Source organism: Lycium barbarum, chromosome 12 (assembly GCF_019175385.1).
Source record: "Lycium barbarum isolate Lr01 chromosome 12, ASM1917538v2, whole genome shotgun sequence".
Classification (NCBI taxonomy): domain Eukaryota; kingdom Viridiplantae; phylum Streptophyta; class Magnoliopsida; order Solanales; family Solanaceae; genus Lycium; species Lycium barbarum.
The window spans coordinates 22,161,888-22,177,914 of NC_083348.1; positions in this window are offsets into that span (position 1 = coordinate 22,161,888).

The window sequence follows — 16,027 nt, forward strand, 5'->3', positions numbered from 1 at the left end:
AAACTTACAACTTCTTCTAGAGTGCTTATCCCTTCAATCCTCCTTAGTATATAAAATTTCTATCTATTCCGAGCAAGTCATTCTCTCCTCCCGTGTTATTTATTCCATCCTAACCTATTCTTCATTTCCTTTAGTATAATGCATGCTCGCTATGTCTATCCTGCATTTTAAACGCTAGCTTCGTCCTTAATCACTCGTTGTTGGCCTCTTTTTCTTTTCACGGTAATTCTGTCTATAGTCCAGGCAATTTCCTTTAGATTCCTGAGAAAATTTCGGCAGAGTTTCTCTCGTAAACATAACAATCCCAAACTTGCACATAGCCCAAAAAACACATCTCCTGCCTTGATAGGACACATATCGAAACACATATAATATGCAACTCAGCACCACAAAACTGTTTACCATAAAAGGATGTAAGTAATAAAGCTTGTCTCATAAGTTGTGCCAGCAGACTCTATCTAGAACTCCAATATATTTATATATATTTTCTACACACGGTCACGCAACTTATTCATAAATTATGATTCTGGCTATCACTGGGTCACTAACAAGCATAGACATCTCAATTTGCTTGATTGGCCCAGACATTTACTCTACCACATTCAATAACATCAGAAGTAACATATGCCGGCGTAGGACCCGAATCAATCGATGCGTACATATCATAAAAGGATACTGACAATATACTTGGGACAATATCAGGGGGAGACTCCAGATCCTATCGCCCAGCTAATGCATATGTATAGTGCTGGGATCCACTTGGACGGGGCATTCCTCTATGATCTCTATTCCAGCCTGCTGATATCTGCGACCTTTTCCTCGGAGGGCGTACCGATGACGAAGAGCCAACTACTAACCCCATAGGTCGAACCTTATCTCTACCATGCCTCGATGGGCAGTCGCGCCTGATATGGCCTGGCCGAGCACAGGTATAACAAACATCTGAGCCCAAGCGGCATGGTCCAGAATGTAACTTGCGACACTGAGTACATCTTGGTACCAGTGACCTCTCCTGACTGAAGCCACTTTGAATCTGAAAGTTAGAAACCCTGAGACTCTGGGGTGGCCTAGAATAAGTAGATCCATCAAAACTGGGTCCAAGAAACTGTGGAGGAGCACTAATTGTTGAACGAACTGAGTGCCTAGAGAATTGTTGCCTCGGAGCACCCCTAAACACAAGATCAAACCTTAAAGAATTAACTCCCTTTCTCCAGCCCCTGTTACCGTGGCCCACATCCTGCTGCCGAGCTTGAGCGTCTACTAATTGAGTCAGTAAAAGAATAGCCTGTCTCATCTCTTGGCCCGAGGCATCTGGTGGACGAACGGGGGGTGCTGGAGCTAAATTTAAGGCTCCCCTTTGATCCTCTAAAGTGGGCGAAGCATGAGAAAACCGAGATAGGGCCTTATTCTGGGGTTCGCCCTCCTCCATATCTATAGACGGCTCCCGTTCAAGCCCTTCTTCAACCACTATCTTGCCCTTCTGGGCTGTCGTAGCTTTTCCTTTCATCAGCTTTGCTGAAATTATAACGCACAATTAGGGAGGGGATAATTTTATAATACAGCTCTATCGCACGATCTCTTAAGATGAAAGATGGTCATTTTTCCTAAATGCCCCGTAGCCTCCTGTTTATTAGTGTGGCGCGCAACACATCATAAAAGAGATTCCACGACTCATAGACACTTCCTTGGACTGAACTGCTCTGATACTACTTTTGTCACGACCCGACTGGGGGCCGTGATTGGTACCCGGGGCTAACCACCGACCACGACTCATCCTGCTACTCATCATCATTGTTATGCATTTCTTTCCTACTCATATGCTCATAATCATAGGAAAAACCCTTTTTCATTTGGAAACATAATTACCATATATACATAAGCCTTCTGGCTATCAAAATAATATATACATACGAGGAGAAACCGTGAGACCATACTACCCACACATACGTATCTACGAGCCTCTACTAGAGTACTGGACATATGGATGGGACAAGACCCCGTCGTACCCAAAATACAAATACATATCTTTACACAAAAGGATAAACCAAATAGCACCTCCGGTGTAATGGAGTGCTCTTGTAAAATTGCTGAAAACTTCTATATCGGCACCGTCTCCCTGTCTACCTGTGGGCATGAACGTAACGTCCAAAGAAAACGGACGTCAATACGAGCATTGTACTGAGTATGTAATGCATCAACAATAACAATACATCAATGAAATAAGGAAACATCAAATGAGTAGCAACCTATAACTGACTATCAATTATTAAAGAAATAATGCATGCTGGCTTGCTTCATAATCATCATCATATCATGTATGCATACATGTATAAGCCGCCCGACCATATAGGTACAGTGTGATAATCATTAGCCTGCGTCCAGGCCTCCCGCATCCGGGGTACCATCTCATGCCGCCCACTAGTGGTGCTGCCCGTGCTATTTAGACACGATGTAATCATCTATAAGCCGCCCGCCTTAGCGGTGCTGCCCATGCCATATAGACACGGTGTAATCATTTATAAGCCGCCCGCCTTAGCGGTGCTGCCCGTGCCATATAGACACGGTGTAATTTTACATATACATAAGCCAATGCATGCATGAGAGCTCAAACATAAGCTATCAATCTATCGGAGTGACGTAAGGTTGGGGACCTCCGATGAGGTTATGGAATAATCATAATCATCATGTCTCACTTTGAAGGAACTAAAAACATGAGGTGAGACCAACAACAAGAACCAACATTTATGAAATCATAAGAATACGAAATTCGAACTCGTCATAGCATCGTTATCATCATCATCTCTCATCGTGACACATGTATAGGAACTCACAGATAATCAGATTTTATCGGGGTGACATAAGGTCGTGAACCCCCGATTCCATTATGGGTTTCATACACATTCTGCCTCACCTTGAAGGAATTTGCATATAAGGCGAGTGTAGCATAAAGGACGACATCAATTAACTTTATGGGAAAATCATATGATGAACTCTAGAATCTTTAGACTTAAGCTCATCATCAACATTATTGGGCTCATAATATATCTCTTGCCTCATGTGGCTATTCATGAACATTGACTCTTAGCTTTCCGGGATGTAGAAGATTCATGGAGAAGAAGGAAAAATCATGCCATAGGATTCATGCCATAGAAAGAAAGGACTATCCCCACATACCTTTTTCGTTTACTAATCTATCGCTTGCTTGTTCTCCTTCAATGGCCACATTTTTACCTTCAAGAGAATTCACATTAACATTAGCTAATCGATTACTTAAACGTGCTTACTAAAGCTAAAGAAAATTGGGCAGCATTTCCTTTGTTTATACGACTTTCTCCATATTATATATCAACTCCGAAACATCCATAACAACATTCACAATATCGCAAGCAACAATTATCATTCGTCTATATTACCCACATTTCACCATTTCACTCCAATTTCTCCATAATCTTGTCATAGTTCATTATTGCATTTTCTCACATATAATACTTATTCCATGTTCTAAATGTCGTTCACAACATACTTACAATCACAACATACAAATATTCATAATTCATTATTGCATTTTCTCACATATAATACTTATTCCATGTTCTAAATGTCGTTCACAACATACTTACAATCACAACATACAAATATTCATAATTCATCCCCAAACTACTACTCAACCATGACACTATTCACACATTCATGACCCATTTTCTATATCCTTTTACAATCCAAGTGTTTCAAATTTTAAATACCTTAAAAAACATGGAAATACCATAAATATTACCTTAGATGGTGTAGGAATGAACCTTGAGTGGAAACTCCTCACTTGAGCAAAACCCTAGTTTCACCTTCACTTGGTTTCCTTGGCTTGGATGAACTTTAATGTGCTGTTTACACTTGATTCACTTAGATTGATGTAGTTGATAACTAATATTTCTTGAATTCTTATGGGAGACATGTTCTAGAGAGTTCTAGAGAGAAGGGGAGTGAAAAGGGAAAATGAAATAAAATGAACTTGGTCCCTTATTTAATACACAAATTCTGACCCGTCACAGACGTACGAACCAACGTACGGTCCGTATCTTTTATACGGGCCGTATGTCTGGCCGTATGTTTGGTCCAGTGAAGGTTTCACATTTTGGCTAAATATTTGGCCTAACATACGACCAGTATAATTTATACGGCTAGTATATTGGGCCGTATAATGCCCAGCTGTTCCGATTTCGTTCTCGTCGACTCGTTTGATCTCCAATCCTTATGGAACCTCATAACACTTGTTTATCACTTCACTAACAATATAAGGGATGTTATAAATCTTCTCCAAAGCATCATTAAATCATCATTAACTCGTTACTCGTAAATCCTTTCCGATACATAACGTATGCCTTGCCTTCCTTAACAACTTCCGTCTCCTAATTCACATGTCTTTGAAATGTTATTTAGAATCATAAAATGTTATTTATTACTTATCAAAACATCGCATATGTCGTACTCTTAGTCAGTCTATTCACTGTGCATGAATGATTGTTTTTTCGAGGTGTAACAAGTTCTTACCTTTGCCAGAGCTCACGTACAACAAAAGCTAACATTCAAGTACTGATATGGTGCCACGAGGCTTTATATGGTAGAAGGTTTCATTCTCCTTTTGGGTGGTTTGATGCTTTTGAGGTTCGACCTTCGGGTACAGATTTGCTGAGGGAGTATTTGGACAAGGTGAAGCTTGTTTAGGAAAAGCTTCTGGCAGCTCAGCGTAGGCAAAATACGTATACGGACTGGAAGGTTCGAGATTTAAAGTTTATGGAGAGTGAGCAGGTTCTTCTGAAGATTTCACTCATGAAGGGTGTTATGCGATTTGTGAAGAGAGGCAAGTTGAGCTCGAGGTACATTGGTCCATTTTAGATTCTCCGTCGTGTTGGTGATGTTACTTATGTGTTAGCCTTGCTACCAGGCTTGTCAGGTGTTTATCCAATATTCTATGTTTCTATACTAAAGAGGTACCATTCAGATGGGTCTTATATCATTTGTTGGGATTCTGTGTGGCTTGATGAGAATCTATCACATGAGGAGGAGCCTATAGCGATCTTGGATAGGAAGGTGAGAATGTTGAGGTCTAAGGAGATAGCTTCTGTTAAGGTGCGATGGAAGCACTGTCTTTTTGAGGAGGCCACATGGGAAATCGAGTCCTATATGTGTTCCAGATATCCCTAGTTGTTTGCTGACTTAGATACTTTGCCCCGTTCCTTTCCTTGTCGCTCGAGGACGAGCGATTATTTAATTAGTATCTGATGTAATGACCCGTCTTGTCGTTATAGTGATTTTGACCCATTTACCCCCGTTGATCTTTCCTCGAGCCGATATTAGTACAATTTTGACCCGCAAAGATTGGTGGCATGGTTCCCGAGGTAATCGGGCTAGATTTATGATGACTTATGTGAAATAGAGCCTTAAAGTGAAAAACAGTTGGCCGATAGTTGACTTTTGGATAAACTGACATTTTCCAAAAATCTGTCAATTTCGATAGGTTCGGATGGTCGATTATGACTTGGGGGATATTCAGATTGGTTTTCGAGGCACTCGGGATTGTTTTGGATTATTGGTAGGAAAGTTGGTCTTTGGCCATTGAGTGTTGATCTAGTCAAATAAACTTCGGTTGGGAATTATAAGACCACGAGTGAGTCCCTAGTGTTTTTTAATGTATGTTACATGTCTGGTTTATATTTGAGAGGTCTTGGGTGATTGTCGGATTTTGGGAAGAAGTTGATGAAAAACCAGGATTTTGTTGGTGTCTGATACCCGCTGTGGAGACAACTTGTGCGCTATAGCGGACCGCCTTGCACGTGGCTTGGTACGCTATGGCGTGTTGAGTGGATTCGTTGTGATTCGCTCTAGTGGACGGAGTTCTGCTGGATCGAACACGCTTTAGAGAAGGGTGAGCTGCTGCAGGAGCAATCCTGGTGTAGCGGACCCTCTACCGCTGCAGCGGGTGACGCAGACCAGAATTCTATTTAATGCTACGTTAAACCCTTTATGTCCTATTCCTACATTTATTGTTCCTAAGTGTCTTTAAGGAGAATCGAAGATGTTCTAAGTAGATTTCTCTTGCGCGTAGGTTCTCTAACCTTGATTCGATTCATTTACTTTTCTTATGCATGAATCCATGATAGAAAATCTATAGAACTTAAGGAAGAAGATGGGTTTTGACATTTCCTTCATTATTTGATATTTAATATTCCAATATGAGATTTGTTGATTGATTTGACTAAATCTAAGCATGGAATTTGATGAATTAGTGACCAATAGGCTTGAATCTTCCATTATAGTTGAAGAATTGAAATATTAAAACTTACGGTTTATACCCAAATTGGGGATTTTGACTTGAATGATGAAATTGACCAACTTTTGAGCTAATTTAGCAATTGGGGGAGTATAATTGAACTTCCAGAATATTGGGTTAGCTATTCCATCTTTGAAATATCCATTTTACCCTTATGGGCCCGTTTCCCCTTTTTCGTAGTTGTTCTTGATTCGAATGATTGTATAGAAATATGGGTATCGTTGCTCCTCATTTCTAACTTAGAATTCAATAATTCTTAGACTTTGAGTATTAGAGGCTCTCCGGAAAGGCAAGGCAAAGATTTGATTGTTTGTGGCTCCAGCTCTGTAACCAGGTAGGTTACTGCTTACCTTCTGGTTAGACTTCGGTTAGCGAAGCATATGTAGAGTTAGTTATTATCGGAGAAAGCATGTTACCCCTTCGGGTATGAAGTTGGGATGGATTACATAGGTTTGGTATTGTTGACTAATTTGTGGGCTTGTTGCTGTGTGTGTGATGTTGGACTTGGTACATATTTGCCATATTGTGATTGTGATAGAGTTGTCTCTCACTTAGCATGGTATTATCATGGATAGAGTAAAAGACATGACTTAATCTTGATATTGTGATATGTGTCCATGTGTGGAACTATTGGCATTGATATGATTTCACTTGGCATTGATATTATGCATGACACTCATCCTCATTTTAAATGATATATTGATATGAGCTATGACTTGGTACTGGTGATGATAAGTGAGACAAAGGAACATCCGAGGTATTTGCAAGATTGTATATGAGAGGGATGAGTGTCCGATGCCCGAGGTCTTTATCGGGACCTTGAGAGTGGTACATGGACTTCGAGGGTCCCTTATGGGTCATGACTATCGAGGCATGGAGCAATTCCGTCCATAGCATGTGTCTACGGAGATTACATTTGGTAAGTGCATTGCATTGCATATGCACTCATTACTACATCCACATATTTCTTGGATTTTTACTTGATACTTCTATACTTGAGTTGTTGTTCTTGGACTGTGATTGTGTTTGTATTTGATTGCGAGCATGTCTATTCTTCAGTTTCTCTCTTTATATATATTAGCTAATTGTTTTCGGCCTGTGATACCTACCAATATATAGTGTTTGTACTGATACTACCTTGCTGCATTCTTTTCTGAGTGCAAACTACATGACAGACTCTACTTCCACTCCTCGTGACTGATTCTCGAGGCCGTGCTTGCGAGTATCTAGGGTGAGCATCTAACGAGCCGCTTCCCAGAGACTCATCTATCCTGTCTTTATATTCTTCCATTCAGACAATTGATATTTGACATACAGACTTGTATATTTAGACATTTACATAGTTGCTCTTGTACGAGTCAGACCAGTTCCTTGGGGATTGTATTTCGTATTCCGCAGTTATGTTATTTATGATTTAGACTTCTACTTATTCTGTTCTATTTACTTTATTATTGTTTGGATCAATGATTAAGGGATGGGTTCGCCTACCGAGGTGGGAAATGGTAGTGTTATATCCCGTATTTTATGCGTTCGGATATTCCAAGGTAGTCGTGACGAAGTTAAGGGAATGACCACCTTCCAAAATTATTTTAATGTACAATTTGGTAATTAATATCAATTATGGACATTACTAGAATGGAAATGTTGAGAAAGGCCAAGGGTAAGAAGGAAAATCCGCGAAGGGGTTCATGGGAAATATTGCGGAGGACTAAGGGCAAAATGGGAATTTCACAAAAAGCCTTGGAGGTTCAAAAGAGGCCCTTGGCCGTGTGGTGTGTGGCATGTGTGTGGCATGTGCCCACATTTTTATGGACTAATTATAAATAAGTATGGACAAAGCTTGCAAGAGAAGATTATAAAGTCATCTTTTATGACCTTGGAAATTTCTAGAAAATTGGAAAAAGAAAAAAAAAAGAGGAAAGGACAAAAATTGCACATGACCAGCCATGTGCATGTGCCTATATGTGTGTGTGTGATGAATAATAAGAGGCACAAGTCATCATTTTAAGTTCTAGAGAAATCAAGAGAAAGAAGAGAAAAAGAAAAAAAAAAGGGGGGGGGGGGGGGGGGGGGGGTTCGGCCAAGGCATGGCTGAATTTGGTCCATGGAGAATGATCATGGAAAAATTATTTTTCCTAGCTTCTCTACTAATTGAAGGGTCCTTATCGACATGAGGTAGTTGTTGAAGCAAGTAAGGCGTTCGTTTGCATGATTCATACTCCTAGCCGAGGTTTTGGAGAGCCAAATGGAAAAAAAAAAAAAGAGTAAGGTTCAATCCTCTTCTCATGTATTATGAATGATTTACACATGTTGTGGTATATGAAAATGGATGAAAACCATGAAAGGTTGTGTGTTGAAAGTTGAGGCCGTGTGTATGTCTCTTTGGTGTGAGCATGATGAACAAATTTTATTTAATGTTATTTGATTGTTGTATATGTTGCGGAGTGTGAAATGAATGAAATTTATGGCAATATGGGTGTATGTAGTATGTTGGCCGTGTGTGTAAGTTGTGTTATATGGAAAAGGATGAATGAATTTCATGTAGCATGTGGTTGTTGTTGTAATGTGTAGAGATGGATGAAATTGTATGAAAAATGTGTAAGAAGTCATTGTGGTCGAAAATGGTGTTGTTTGGTAGGTTAAGGTAAATTGATGTAATTTGATATTCTAGCCGTCGCCGTTATGAATTATGTGATATTGAATGAAGGGTGTCGTCGAAGTTAATGTATACGAATGATAAGTAAATGTATGGTTGGGATTGACGTTGAAGGTTTCGGATGAAATAGTATGTTGATTAAGTTGTTGGAACATTGTGTGAATTAAATTGAATTGGATTGAATTAAATCGAATTAAATTGAATGTTGGAATATTGCTAGAATAACTGTTAGTATTGTTGTTGATTTGGCCGGGTTAAATTCCCGGATTGTTGTTGTTGTTGATTTGGGGCCGAGCCGTATTCTCGGGGATGGTGCATTTACAGGGGAAATGCTGCCGAAATTTCGGCAGACAAAGTGTTACTTTAAAGAATCAACTTCTAAAGGCTCTAATCAAGTTTTGGTAAACATGACCAATTTGTAGATTTTGGCGGATTTGGAACGTGAATTTGGAGTCGCATAAGAAGCATAAAAGGTATGTAAGGCTTCTCCCTTCTTTCTATGGCATGTCTTAGATGTAATATGTTGGCTAAGAACCTCGGGGACCCTTCTACCCTCCAGAATCCGCATCTAAAGATTCCCCTTTTTCAATCAATAGAATTGAATTAAAAAGTGTGCAAAATGTTGGAAGAATTTCCTAAACCTCTAGAACTCGCATAAATAGGACCCGACTACCCTAAAACCCTCACAAGTAACGCCATGACATGTAACATATGTAAATTTGGTACGCCGCCTCATTTGATCCGAGGTGGGCCCACTGGTTCCCGGATTTACCTTATTGTTCCGCTTGACTTACTTTGAAGCTGAATCCAAAAGAAACCTTCGATCCTTATTCCATTACCAAATGACAAGTACTGTACCTATCCCAACGAGAATACTTCCATGATGATAATGATAACGATGATGTCAGAAAAGAGAATATGCCTATGACAAGTACGACAAGAATGATTCCACGACTAAGAGTCTTGAGCTAAAAATCCAATGTGAATATGAAAGTGTTATACTAGTTCTTGAACCTTAATTTTATTCCGTAGCTATGACACTAGTTTCTAAAAGACTTCAAAGAATATGAATTGACGGATATAATGCCCATGATTTCATTCTATGCTCTCTCTTAAGGCTATTTTCCGTTGGTAGTCTCACCTTAAAATACTCGTTCCTTCAAGGTGAGACAAAGTGACCATGATTATTCCATAACGTAATCGGAGCTCACCGACCTTACGTCAGTCCGATGGACACATGACTTTCTTTGGGCTCTCATGCATGCCAATTGTATGACATATGTATATGAATGTGAATATGTATATGTATATGTATATGGGGAAAGGGGAAGGGCCACTGTTATATCACCACCTGATTCATCTGGATTTCGTCTCGGACGCGGGATGCCCGGACGCGGGATATGGGACAGCCGGATACGGCGTCTGTATATGTGATATATATATAATATGTTGGGACACTGTTGGGGAGGGGGGTGGGAGAGCCGATGTACTCGACGTCTGTGAATGTAAATAAAGGACACCGTTTTCTGAAATGTTCTGTTTTCTGTATATGTAAATAAGAAACACCGTTTTCTGAAAAAGAAACTAAGCATGCATGACATCTGCAGAAAGGCACTCATATGTACAGGTTACATCTGTCCCAGGATAAGCTCCTTATGTCTATTCTGTTATTGTTCATACTGTATATTCCTTATTATGGTACTATTCATGCTTTAAATACTCAGTACATTACTCGTATTGACCCCTCTTCTTCGGGGGCTGCGTTCATGCCGCGCAGGTACACCAGATGAGCCACAGCTATCATAGAAGATGTTCCAGCGGAGTTGGCAGGCTCCACTTGTTCTGGAGTGCTGCCGAGTCAGAGTATCCGAGCCATGATGTTTGTTTGATGTTAGAGACTTTGCAGACAGAGTCGTGGGTATAGAGTGTCGATAATATGTTATATCATAAAGTCCATGTGATTACAGATTCTGTTTGATTTGAATACGATGGAAAAAAAAAAAAGAAAAAAAAATCTCTTGAAAGTTTTACTATGTTTTCCATTTTTATTGATATAAGAGTCTAAGGAAGTTAAGTATGTAACAAGAGTCAGCGGGTTCGCTCGGCTCCGGATATGGGGTCGGGTGCCCATCACACCCTAGTAAAGTCGGGGTGTGACAGGTAGGTTCCCGCACGACTAGTAATTTGGGTCGTTACACTAGAGCCCTTCAACAACCCTCCCGGGAAATATTGTCCAGCTCTTGTCTGAAATTCTATAGCTCCTACAGTGTTATCCTTGCAAAGAAAAGGAAGTCGAGGCATCAAGTGCAGTCACATCCAGTGTTGAAAAAGGTTTTAATCCGTGGGGTAGAAGTGGACATCATGAGCAAGGCCATAAACCAATTCTATTTCTGAGAGGATTACATAGGGCCTAAGAATACAATAGAATCTGACTACAAGTTTGCACACATAACGTCTCAATTACCATGGATAACAACTGTAATAGCTCGGGATGCTCTAGCATGGCTCAATAACTTATGGGCTCCAATCTATAAAAGATACCTCACCCACGAGGCTGAGTTTTGGTGGAGTGTCATGATTTATTGGCTTCTCCCTACACAACTGATAACACCCTCACCCTGGGCAAGCCCATTCTTATTACATCCATAATGTCCAGGTCCCATATTAATGTGGGGAAGACTATTGCCAAAGAGATTTGAGAAAGGCTACTGCAGGGGGCCACATACTATTATATCCTTGCCTCATCACTCAGTTTTTCTAGAAGGTAGGGGTTTCTTCATTTCCATTAATAGACCGTTACTTTGAGGCATCGCAAGTCTATGATATCACCAAAAGTAAGGATGGGACAAATCCCACCAACACAAGCACTAAGAGACTCATACTACCATAAGTGCTGCGCTGCAGATGCACCATCCACTTCAGCGGCTCCTGCATCTTTGGCTAGTCCTACTTAATCAGCTTCTCCTACTACATCCACACCTCCGCCACCCAGTGGTACTCTTCTGTATTCTCTCACACGATAAAACTTATGAACTTTTTCCCTCAAGGAAGTGTGGGATGACCATCAAATTATCAGTTTATTTAGAGAGTTGAAGACATTTGTTGATCGAGAAATTGAGAGAGCCTTGTGACCTTTGAGAGAATCAGGTAAGCTTCCACAACACCAAGCCAATTCAAGAATTGACGTGCTTGAGAGAAGGGTAACCGAGGTTAAGGGAACAACTCCCAATGCTGATTTGAAAGTAGTTTGAACTGAATTAACTCAAGTTAAGGCTGATATTCATGAGTCGCAATCGAGGGAGATAGCCAATCTTGAGGACTTCGCTCCATTAGAAGTTGTAGACCTTTCCTCTATACTGACCATTATGAAATTAATAGATGTTGACCCTCCACTTTGAAACACTGGTAAATGAAAAAGGAGGTGATAGGGACCTAGGAGGATGAAGTAGATGAGATCACTAATGGTCTTCAGTTGAGGCCACACCCCGGATGATTGAGAAGAGTGTGAGCAGTTGAACAGAGCACTATTTATTTCTCGGATAGATAGTATTACACCTTGGAAAATTCCCTGTTAGCGTACAGTGAATAGGCTAGCGAAGAGTACGAAGTATACGGTGATTTGATAAGTAAAAAAATGGCATTTGATGATCCTAATCGAGATTCACGACATTAGACGTAAAGAAAGAAGTCTGACGAAGAAAGTAAAGGATATGTTATGTGTCGGGTAGGAATTATGGACGACGAGTTAATGAGGGAATAATTATGCCTTAGAGACGAGTAATAACGTCCCTGAGATTAGTATTGAAGTGTTAAACTAGTGTTAAGAAGGTTCCATAAGGATCGGAGATCAAACGAGTCGACGAGAACGAAAACGGAACCATTGTGCATTATACGGCCCAACATACGGACCGTATAAATTATACTGGCCGTATGTTAGGCTGTATAATTGGCCAAGAGGAACATCACATTTTGGACCAAACATACGGTCCAACATACGGTCAGTGAAAAATATACGGACCGTATGTTGGTCCGTATAAATTGGTCGGGACAGCTTTGAGATTTAATATACGGGACCCTTCTCATTTCATTTTATTTCATTCCCACTCTCCACAAGTCAAGAAACCTCTAGAATATTCTTCATCACTCATCCACAAGAAATCAAGGGAAAACCAAGATCAACAACACCAAATCCATGAAAACAAGTGTATGAAATCTAAGTGAAAGTCATCCAAACCAAGAAATCCCAAGAGAGGTGAAATAGGGTTTTGGTACTAGACGAGTATTTTCGTTCTAGTTTTGTTCAACCATCATCTAAGGTATGTTTCATGACCATATCATGTTGTTTAAGGTATTGGAAGGCCAAGACACATGAATTGTAGAAAGGCATAGAAAATGGGTCATAAATGAGTGAATAGTGTCATTGTTGAATAGTGGTTGGGATGAATCATGAATGATGCTATGTTGTGATTGTAAATGCTTCGTAAATGACGTTTACACCATGAGATAAGTATTAGATATAAGAAAACGCGATAATGAGCTATAACCATATTGTGGAGAACTTGAAGGGAAATGGTGAATTATGGTAAATGTTGATAAATGAAGATTGTTGATGAAAGAAAGAAGTTTGGACGGTCAGGTAGGAATTATGGACGATGAGTAAATGATGGAAGAATGATGCCTTAGAGATGAGTAATAACGTCCCTTAGATTGGTATTGAAGTGTTAAACAAGTGTTAAGAAGGTTCCATAAGGATCGGAGATCAAACGAGTCGACGAGAACGAAAACGGAACCACTGTGCATTATACGGTCCAACATACGGACCGTATAAATTATACTGGCCGTATGTTAGGCCGTATAATTGGCCAAGAGGAACATCACATTCTAGACCAAACATACGGTCAGTGAAAAATATACGGACCGTATGTTGGTCTGTATATGTTGGTCGGGACAGCTTTGTGATTTAATATAAGGGACCCTTCTCATTTCATTTTATTTCATTGCCACTCTCCACAAGTCAAGAAACCTCTAGAATATTCTTCATCCCTCATCCACAAGAATTCAAGGGAAAACCAAGATCAACAATTCCAAATCCATGAAAACAAGTGTATGAAACCCAAGTGAAAGTCATCCAAACCAAGAAATCCCAAGAGAGGTGAAATAGGGTTTTGGTGCTAGAAGAGTATTTCCATTCGAGGTTTGTTCAACCATCATCTAAGGTAAGTTTCATGACCATATCATGTTGTTTAAGGTATTGGAAGGCCAAGACACATGAATTGTAGAAAGGCATAGAAAATGGGTCATAAATGAGTGAATAGTGTCATTGTTGAATAGTGGTTGGGATGAATCATGAATGATGCTATGTTGTGATTGTAAATGCTTCGTAAATGACGTTTACACCATGAGATAAGTATTAGATATAAGAAAACGCGATAATGATCTATAACCATATTGTGGAGAACTTGAAGGGAAATGGTGAATTATGGTAAATGTTGATAAATGAAGATTGTTGTTTGCGATATTGTGAATGGTTATAAGAACGTTTGGGAGTTGATATGGAATATGGGAAAATTAGTATAAACAAAGGAAATGCTGCTCAATTTTCCCTAGAAATAGTAGCACGTTCTTATAGTCGACTAACTAACGTTAATGTGAATTCTCTCTGGAAGGTAGAAACGTGACATTGAAGGAGAACAAGAGAAGGATAGCTTAGTTAAGCGTAAAAGGTATGTAAGGCTAGTCCTTTATTTCTAATGGCATGAATCCTATATCATGACTCTTCCTTCCTCTTCATGAATTCTTACATTCCGGAAAGCTAAAAGTTTATGTCCATGAATAGGTACATAAGATAAGAGATATATTATAAGCCTTATAATGATGATGACGAGTTAAAGTATAGAGATTAAAAAATGCATGATATGATGATCCTATTACGTTAATGATGTTATTTATTGCTTACACTCACCTTATATGCTAATTCCTTCAAGGTGAGGCAGAATGTCAATGAATGCTCCATAATGAAATCGGGGGATCACGACCTTACGTCACCCCGATAAAGTATAGTTGTCCTTGAGCCTTATACATGTATTATGATAAGCATATTATGATGAGCATGTTATGACGAGCATACTATGATGAGCATGTGTGATGATGATATACACCGCGCCTATGTAGTCGGGCAGTCACCGCTAAGGCGGGCAGTATATACACCATGGCCAGATGGCATGGGCAGACACCACTAGTGGGCGGCATGATATGATACCCTGGACGTGGGAGGCCTGGACGCAGGCTAATGTTATGATTATTACACCGATCCGATATGGATAGACAGTTTATACATTATCACACCGTACCTACATGGACGGGAATCTGATATATACTTATGCATACATGACATGATGATGATTATGAGTAAGCCAGCATGCATTATTTCCTTTATACTTGACAGTCAGATACAGATGTTCCATATTGATACTTCTTTTACATAATTGTCTTATTTCGTTGTTTATGCCTCTAATACTCGGTACAATGTTCGTACTGACGTCCGTTTTCTTTGGATGTTGTGTTCATGCCCACAGGTAGACAGGGAGGTCAGCTTGATCCGGATTCGTAGGAACCAGTAGCTGATTGAGGGCACTCCATTGTTCGGAGGTGCTTATGATGATTCTTTTGTGTATAGTCATGTATATGTATATGTATTTTAGGCATGACGGGGTCTTGTCCAGTTCTTATGTCTAGCACTCCAGTAGAGGCTCGGACATACGCAGTGTGGGTTATATGGTCTCACGAGATTACTTATGTATATTTATCATTTTGATAGCCGAGAGGCTTATGTATATAAAAGTATCTATGTCTTCAAATGAATGATGATTTCCTTATATTATAATTATGAAGGTGATAAAAGAATGTTAATGAGCATGATAAGTAGTAGAACGAGTGGTGCTCAGTGGTTAGCCTCGGGTACCCGTCACGGCCCTAGTCGGGTTATGACAAAAGTAGTATCAGAGTAGTTCAGTCCTAGGAAGTGTCTACGAGCCGTGTCTAGTAGA